The following is an 8,839-nucleotide window of genomic DNA, read 5'->3' as shown; positions in this document are numbered from 1 at the left end:
CTTGTTTGGTACAGTTTTAGTGTAGTTTTGCTTATGCTGATTGTAGTGTTGTCGGGTCTGTCTCTGTCCGTACGACAGAGAAAACATCGCAGCGGCTAACAGAACCTGTACAGCACTGGATGACTCTGTCTGGTGCCCAAACAGGCGTGCCTCTGCATGTTAACACTGCCCCCTAGAGCATAAGAACTGCAAGTGCAGGTAAGACACTCCATTCTTATCAGACACTACAGTACACGCTCAGGATCTGATTCTGCTCATCACTGACTCTCTACTATAGCTCCTCAGACTGATCACACTGCAAACCCCACTGTAAAAACCCATTATGTCCATTTTCTAGTTTACTAAGACAGACTGAAGTTGACAGCTCCTAAAAGTAATGCCATAGTGGATATAACGTTTATGAATACCTCTCTGTGGATCTGTGGCTAGCAGCTTGTCCTGCATGATTACTGTCCCCAGACTAGTGGCTGTATTTTTTTTTTCTCTGACTGCTGGACAGAGAATGAATTTGGGACATTTTTCCTTCATTCGACCCCATTACACGATGAATACACGACAAATGTACACCTCAGCAAATACATCACACACTCTTTCCCCATTACTGACAAATTCTGTCCATTTTCCTCTTACATTACACATTCCCTTCATCTCTCTCAGTCTCTTCTTTCTTTCATTTTCCCACTAAAAACCTGTCTGTACCGTAACACACACACACACACACACACAAAAAACACCCTCATCTCCCTGCCATTACACAGGACCTTGTGGCCTCCCACGTTACTGCAAAAGCGAGAGGGGTCTGTATCTTGGCAACGCACCTAGCAACCACTCCTTGTAACCATGGATTATAACCTGTTGCCAAGGGAGACAGAGATGGAGGATTGATTTTCAGAGATGAAATTTATAAGGAGAAAAAAAAATAGAGTAAATAAACAATGTGCAATCTATGTTCAGAGTAATATGATATATTAATGGCATGGTTATTCTTTCATAATGCACGGTTAGCTGTATCTATAGCATGATATGAAATCTATTTCATTGAAATACTACTTCGTAATGAACAGTAAATAGAGCAGTTTTCTACAGATCATCACCCGTTCCCCTGAGGCTGATATCCAGATGAAAAACCGTGGCTTTATTTCGCAAAATGTGTAAATTATCTCCCGTTCTGTGTGCTATATTGTTCTTCTTTAATTTGGAAAACGTTTGCCTGTAGCCTTAATTCTATTTTGTAATATAACAGTTGTGCGCGAATTTCTCTGTTACGGTCCTAATAATATTGTACAAGCTCCGTGACATCAAGAACGTGTTTAGTATGGTTCGATTTTTTTTCACTTCGTATTACACACACACACACACACACACACACACAAAGCTGTCTCTCCATCTTTATCTCTTAACCGCCGATGAATGCTTTTACAGAGGCACACAAACTTATTATTATATGAACCCTCAATTTCACGTCACCTCGGAGGCAAATTACAGCACAAACAGGCTGGCAGTCTGTGGCCAAGCCTCTGGGTATGAAAGCCAGCAATTCCCCATGCTGTCCCCCTCCGCCTGCTCTTACACCCAATCTAATGATAACCTGCCACCGGAGAGCTTCGTAATGTGGCCGTAATGTCCTTGGAAAGAGCGGACTCGTAACTGAGAGGCCGCGCAGCACCCTGTTTCACGATACTCTCACTCCCTGTGCCGCAGCCGTTAATGGGCCAGGGTCTGACCGCTTTAATAAGCGCCGTGCTATTGCTAGGCTGTCAGCTGATGCTGGCCTTGGTCATTACGACTCTGCGGTTGACCACGGAGCGGTGACACGCGGTTTGGTTGCTCTTCGAACCCCCCGCCGACGTATTAACAGGATGGATATAACACATTCTGTGTTGACTGGCTAAAGAGAAACTTCGTGGCACTGCCCTGCTGAGAAAACACACCCTGGAAGTCCTGTGCTGATGAGATTCACTTTGACACACGCGACTGTAGGATGCTAACTGTTCTGCCCCTAGAGAAAATGATAGAACTTTTATGTTTTGTTTTTAATTTTGAGAGCATGACGTTTACCACCACAGGGAGATTAAGAGGGAGAGAAAAAGCGGCACATTTCCACGGCAGAGGACACGTATATTTTAACAACAGATGAGTGACGTTATAACTCATTTCGGGCTGCGGCGCGGCATTGCAATGTGTAATGCTGTAGCTCCACCCTGTGGAACTTCCATAATTTCGCTTCAGAATTATTCAAGACAGACTTCGTATACCTGGCCTAATTCATTCTCTGCAGGAAGAAGCCCATGATTACAATACTTTGTGTTTTCCCTCATTTAGAGATTAAAAAATGGACTGAAACAATATTTTAGTTCACGTTTATTTAATAATCACGACTGTGAATGATGATGAATAAGAATGCAGCTTAAAACACAGATCAGGTTTGTTAAATTAACATTTAAAACCGTTATGTCTTGATAAGTTGTATCGTAATGCTATACCGTCGAACATTGTTTTTCTCTGGGAACCCATTTACCGTCTTTCCTCCACAAGATGGCAATGTAGACAATCAAATCTTCTTGGATGCCGTCATCGAATTCTTTTACTGCCCTTAAAATAAATCTTATGGATGTACTCAGTTTGATGTTTTCTGTTTAAGCTGCAAATCACTTTGATCACAACTTAATAACAACCCCAACTAACAGCTGTGGTCCAGTTTAAGTGTATGTTTAATTCACACCTTGTCTCTCTGAAAGCATGGCATCATACACCCCTTCGACCTTTTACAGCTCTTTAAATACACAACACAGAGTTGTAGCGATCTGTCAACCTGCATATTTAAGTTTACATAAAAGTGTAAAAATCTCATGCGTTGCTATGATGGTATGCTTTGATGGATCGTATCGAGTGACCGTAATTGAATTCTATTTTTTTTATTATGAAATGACTCTGTCCGACACTCAAGAGTTCCGCTGACTTACACAACACATTGTATGGTTTCGTCAGTGCCGTTTGAAAAGCCCTCAGAGTCTGTGCGCGCCAGGGCAGTCTGTCACATTCACTCTCTCACCAGGGAAGGGCTGTGAAGTGCGCGAGGGGATAAATATTGTGAAGAAGGTCTATGGGTAAATGCCGCATAAATGGAAAACATGTTGTGAAGAGTGAGTGTTCGAGCAGTTAATTGATCAATTAGGCAAACAGGGAGCCCAGTTGGGAAGAGGGTGGGGGTTATTTGGGGGGGGGGTAGCTGTGATAGATAGGGCCCATTGTCACTAACGGCTCTGCACTGACTATGGGAAACTGAAGATCCTAATCAAAATCAACAGCCTGCGGGGACAGGAGTAAACCCTATACTGCAGGAATCTTTCTGCTAACAGATTGTGTGAGGTAGTGTGTGTGTGTGTGTGTGTATAACACACTTGAATGATTTAACAGTGAGGAGACAAATTTTAGTTAATAACTATAAAGAGCCCATTATTAATAATCCAACAACTGGTCTATTAGACCATTACCAAAATGACATGTTTGAGCTGGTGTATCAGTTTGTTTGCGGTTATAGTTCGTGTGTGTGTGTGTGTGTGTGTGTGTGTGTGTGTGTGTGTGTGTGTGTGTGTGTGTTTGGGGCGATGTAAGTTGGTGTGTGTCTGGGGGGGGGGAGTAAGTATTTGTGTGTGTTTGGGGGTAATGTATGGTGGTGTATCTGTGTATTGAGTGTGAGTGTTAAGATGAAGTAATGTTAAACTGCTGTGTTAGTGGGATTATAGTGACAAAAAACAACATGGTGAGTTGCTATGGTTGCTAAGAGTGCTATGGTTACACTGTTTCTTGAATAGACATGAAGAGTGCGTTGGTTACACTGTTTCTTGAATGGAGATGAGGAGTGCTATGATTACACTGTTTCTGGAATAGAGATGAAGTGTGCTATGGTTACACTGTTTCTGGGATAGAGATGAAGAATGCTATGGTTACACTGTTTCTGGAACAGAGATGAAGAGTTCTATGGTTATACTGTTTCTGGAATAGAGATGAAGAGCACCATGGTTACACTGTTTCTGAGATAGAGATGAAGTGTTCTATGGTTACACTGTTTCTGGGATAGAGATGAAGTGTTCTATGGTTACACTGTTTCTGGGATAGAGATGAAGAATGCTATGGTTACACTGTTTCTGGGATAGAAATGAAGTGTTCTATGGTTACACAGTTTCTGGGATAGAGCTGAAGAATGCTATGGTTACACTGTTTCTGGGATAGAGATGAAGAATGCTATGATTACACTGTTTCTGGAATAGAGATGAAGTGTGCTATGGTTACACTGTTTCTGGGATAGAGATGAAGAATGCTATGGTTACACTGTTTCTGGAACAGAGATGAAGAGTTCTATGGTTATACTGTTTCTGGAATAGAGATGAAGAGCACCATGGTTACACTGTTTCTGAGATAGAGATGAAGTGTTCTATGGTTACACTGTTTCTGGGATAGAGATGAAGTGTTCTATGGTTGCACTGTTTCTGGGATAGAGATGAAGAATGCTATGGTTACACTGTTTCTGGGATAGAAATGAAGGATGCTATGGTTACACTGTTTCTGGGATAGAGATGAAGTGTTCTATGGTTACACGGTTTCTGGGATAGAGCTGAAGAATGCTATGGTTACACTGTTTCTGGGATAGAGATGAAGAATGCTATGGTTACACTGTTTCTGGGATAGAGATGAAGAATGCTATGGTTACACTGTTTCTGGAACAGAGATGAAGAGTTCTATGGTTATACTGTTTCTGGAATAGAGATGAAGAGCACCATGGTTACACTGTTTCTGAGATAGAGATGAAGTGTTCTATGGTTACACTGTTTCTGGGATAGAGATGAAGAATGCTATGGTTACACTGTTTCTGGGATAGAAATGAAGAACGCTATGGTTACACTGTTTCTGGGATAGAGATGAAGTGTTCTATGGTTACACTGTTTCTGGGATAGAGATGAAGAATGCTATGGTTACACTGTTTCTGGGATAGAGATGAAGAATGCTATGGTTACACTGTTTCTGGGATAGAAATGAAGAATGCTATGGTTACACTGTTTCTGGGATAGAGATGAAGTGTTCTATGGTTACACTGTTTCTGGGATAGAGATGAAGAATGCTATGGTTACACTGTTTCTGGGATAGAGCTGAAGAATGCTATGGTTACACTGTTTCTGGGATAGAGATGAAGTGTTCTATGGTTACACTGTTTCTGGGATAGAGCTGAAGAATGCTATGGTTACACTGTTTCTGGAACAGAGATGAAGAGTTCTATGGTTATACTGTTTCTGGAATAGAGATGAAGAGCACCATGGTTACACTGTTTCTGAGATAGAGATGAAGTGTTCTATGGTTACACTGTTTCTGGGATAGAGATGAAGTGTTCTATGGTTACACTGTTTCTGGGATAGAGATGAAGAGCACCATGGTTACACTGTTTCTGGGATAGAGATGAAGTGTGCTATGGTTACACTGTTACTGAGATAGAGATGAAGAATGCTATGGTTACACTGTTTCTGGGATAGAGATGAAGAATGCTATGGTTACACTGTTTCTGGAATAGAGATGAAGTGTGCTATGGTTACACTGTTTCTGAGATAGAGATGAAGAATGCTATGGTTACACTGTTTCTGGGATAGAGATGAACTGGGGAATGGCATGCTAAAGAATGACATCAGTGAAGCAGAGGAAATTAATCTTGTTTTTCATTTCTTTACAGGTAATTGCATTATCAGTGTACCGAAGATGCTCTTCTAATTGCTTCCTCTGCTGGACATGAGCATGTCTGTTTTTCTCCTGTCTGCCAAGCCCCACTCTTCCTCTGATAATGATGATGACTGACATAAAGAAGTGACCACATGCAATAAACAGCCCATGATTTCATTTATGGATCGACTTACTTAGATATCCTATACTTGTTAATCTCTCTCTCTCTCTCACTCTCTCTCTGAATGTGTGCACCTGCATGTGTGTGTGTGCATGTGTGTGTGTGTGTGTGTGTGTGCGTGCGCGCGTGCGTGTGTGTACCTGAATATAGCCTCATGATCTCCTATTAAAACTGCAGTAACAGTGAGTCATTCCAGCTCTCCAACGTTTCCATCTCTGAAATGTGCATTTGTATGCGAGACACAGCAAAGCGCAGCAATTATGTGCTAATAAAAGTCAACAGATTGCCAGGAAAAATCTGGTGGATGTGGCGTGATAAGCGACGTAAGGCAGTGGTACCGAGCAGGCCTGGGTTTGGAGAGGCCCTCCCAGGTGTGTGACGGATCTGAGCCAGCTGTGCAAGAGGACAGTCAGGCATGTGCGTGCTGATGATGGCGCTGACAGCGTCGTTTATTAACGCCCGGTGAAACATGGGCGCACATCACCGCGCTGCTCCTGGGCAGGAGCAAACGACGCTCCTGGTTCCCGCGGCAGCGTGTGGGGTTTGAATGATTCCGTTTGATCTCGCTCCCCCGTTAGAAGCTTAATTGAGATGCCAGAGGAGCAGGGGGTGTGTTTGCATTAGTCACCGTCCCTCTAAACTGTTATTTATGACGCTGATTAGGCTGTTTCACCTGGCCATCAATTAACACCGCTCACGCAAACCAAACCTGACACAGGAAGTTAAAGGCTGTGGAACGCCCATGATACTTTTAAACATTCGCTTTTGACACAAACTCCAGAGCTGGTCTTTATCCTCTCTCTCTCTCTCTCTCTCTCTCTCTCTCTCTCTCTCTCATACTCACACACACACACACACAGATAAAACTGAGCAGAGCATGGGTCATATGTGTAAGTGGTAATGTTCAGACTGTTGATGAGCATAGACAGCAGAGATCAGCTATCATGCTAAAGCTGTGTGCGGTTAAGGAATGCGGTCAACTCGGGTGTGACGGCATTCCCAGCTCCGAGTTTCGACTTCCGAGGCAAGTGGAATGCAGCATTAGCTGACATTCTGATCGAATGCAATATATTCTTTATGGAACTGTAATTACATAAATACACAGACGTAGTTATTTGTCTAATAGCACAGACAGGTCCAACAGAACAGATATGTCCAACTCGGGCTGTTGCAGTAAAGGAATTTCCCCTGCGGTGATTTAGGGTTTCTCAACAGTCGGATACGCGCTATTACCGCTTTTTTTTTTTTTTTTTTTTTTGTAAATTACTGCATTTATCCTGATTTTAGTGCTATATAAAGCTATATAAATAAGCTTTATTGTTAGGCTATTATCGGGTATACTGTTGCTTTTTAAATGACAAAGATGATTCAGTTTTAAAACAAATTACTAAAACAACAAACAAAATATTTATTGTTTTAGGGGTGGGCGATCCGGCCAAAAGATCATATGACGATCTTTTGTGGTAGAATCACGATCCACGATCTGAATCGCAATTTTTCTCACCTCTTTTAGAAGGTAGGCTAGTTACAACAAACTATAAATAGTTTTGAAGTTTTCTGTTTGTACCTGATCAAAGATAATATAACATGAATGATGCTTTGGCATGTTCTGTGGGATGCTTTCGTTTGAGATGGATGAACATGTTTGTGGTATTACCTCCAGTCGTCCCGACAGTTCCCCTGCAACCTTTGCAGATAACATTCGATTGCTGAACATCTGATCGGTAGAAACCAAACCATTTCCAAAGTACATTTTTGCACAAAGGGGGTGTTCCAGAAAGCGAACTTAATGAAAACTGAGTTAGTTAAATCAGAGCAAGTAATAAACCTCCTAACAGAAGAGCCCTATGACTTTGTTTGGCTAGGAGAATGAAGCCAGACGGCTCTTCTATTAGGAGGTTTTCTACTTACGCTTAGTTAACTAACTCTGAGTTTTCATTAAATCCGCTTTCTGGAATACCCCCCCCCCCACCAAGTCTTCTCCGTCCGCTTTGCTGTCTTCTATTTACAAAATAAGTTACACCTCTAAGATGAGTAGTGAGTCCAACGAGCATCGTCCTAATTGTGTCACAACCAATCACGCTTTTGCTTAGTCCATGCGGAGAAGGAAAGTTTGGACAGCGCTGTTATTTATTTATTTAATGACGCGATCCGTACGATTCCTCTGAAAAACAGATCATACGCCAAATTAGTATCGCCCACCCCTACGTTAAATGCAGAGCACAGAAGAGCAACGAGGCAATAAGAACGCAAACCAAGCTACACGCCTACGAAAATAAATAAAGGAAATTGTTTGTGCTAAATCTTTTAAGTGCAAATCTATGTAGCTCCTGGGCCATGAGCAAAAAAAAAGTTAGGGGACATGAGAAAAAAGAATTATCGAAGTTTATCGCTTGCAGGAGAGAGTTTCTGGTGCGCACGAGAAACTATTTAAATTTTATTTTCTCAACCGAATTAATTTCTCGTGCACACGCATTAAAGTGTAAAACAAGAAGGGCCTAGCCTCCTGAAGAAAACAAAAAAAAAACGTGAACATAGCGGTTGTGGCGGTTACTTTCCATCCCCTGCGGTTCACTTGTCAGTGGCGCGGTATTGCAATATAGCAGTTATCGCGACAGCCGTACGTTCCAACAAAACAGATATGTTAAATTGAACAGATAGGTCCAGCAGAGTAACACTTGGCTCTGATGAGAAGAAACCTGGCCTAGAGAGAGACCCTAAAGACTCCATCTAAAGTTGATATAACAAAGAATCCGACATTCTTAGCATAGCAGAATTTGTGTCTGTGCCCTTTGACGCATTCGATTGGCAGACACATCGACCCGCCAATGCTCTTGTTAGTCAGTGCGTGTGGATAGAACTTGGCAGTCAAATACATTTGACACAGTTATGAAATTTTTTAACAGATTTACTAAAAGGCTCAAATGTAATGGGCTGATTTTGGAATGTCTG

This window comes from Chanos chanos, chromosome 2, assembly GCF_902362185.1.
Source record: "Chanos chanos chromosome 2, fChaCha1.1, whole genome shotgun sequence".
Lineage (NCBI taxonomy): Eukaryota > Metazoa > Chordata > Actinopteri > Gonorynchiformes > Chanidae > Chanos > Chanos chanos.
Note: the sequence above shows the minus strand (reverse complement) of the source record.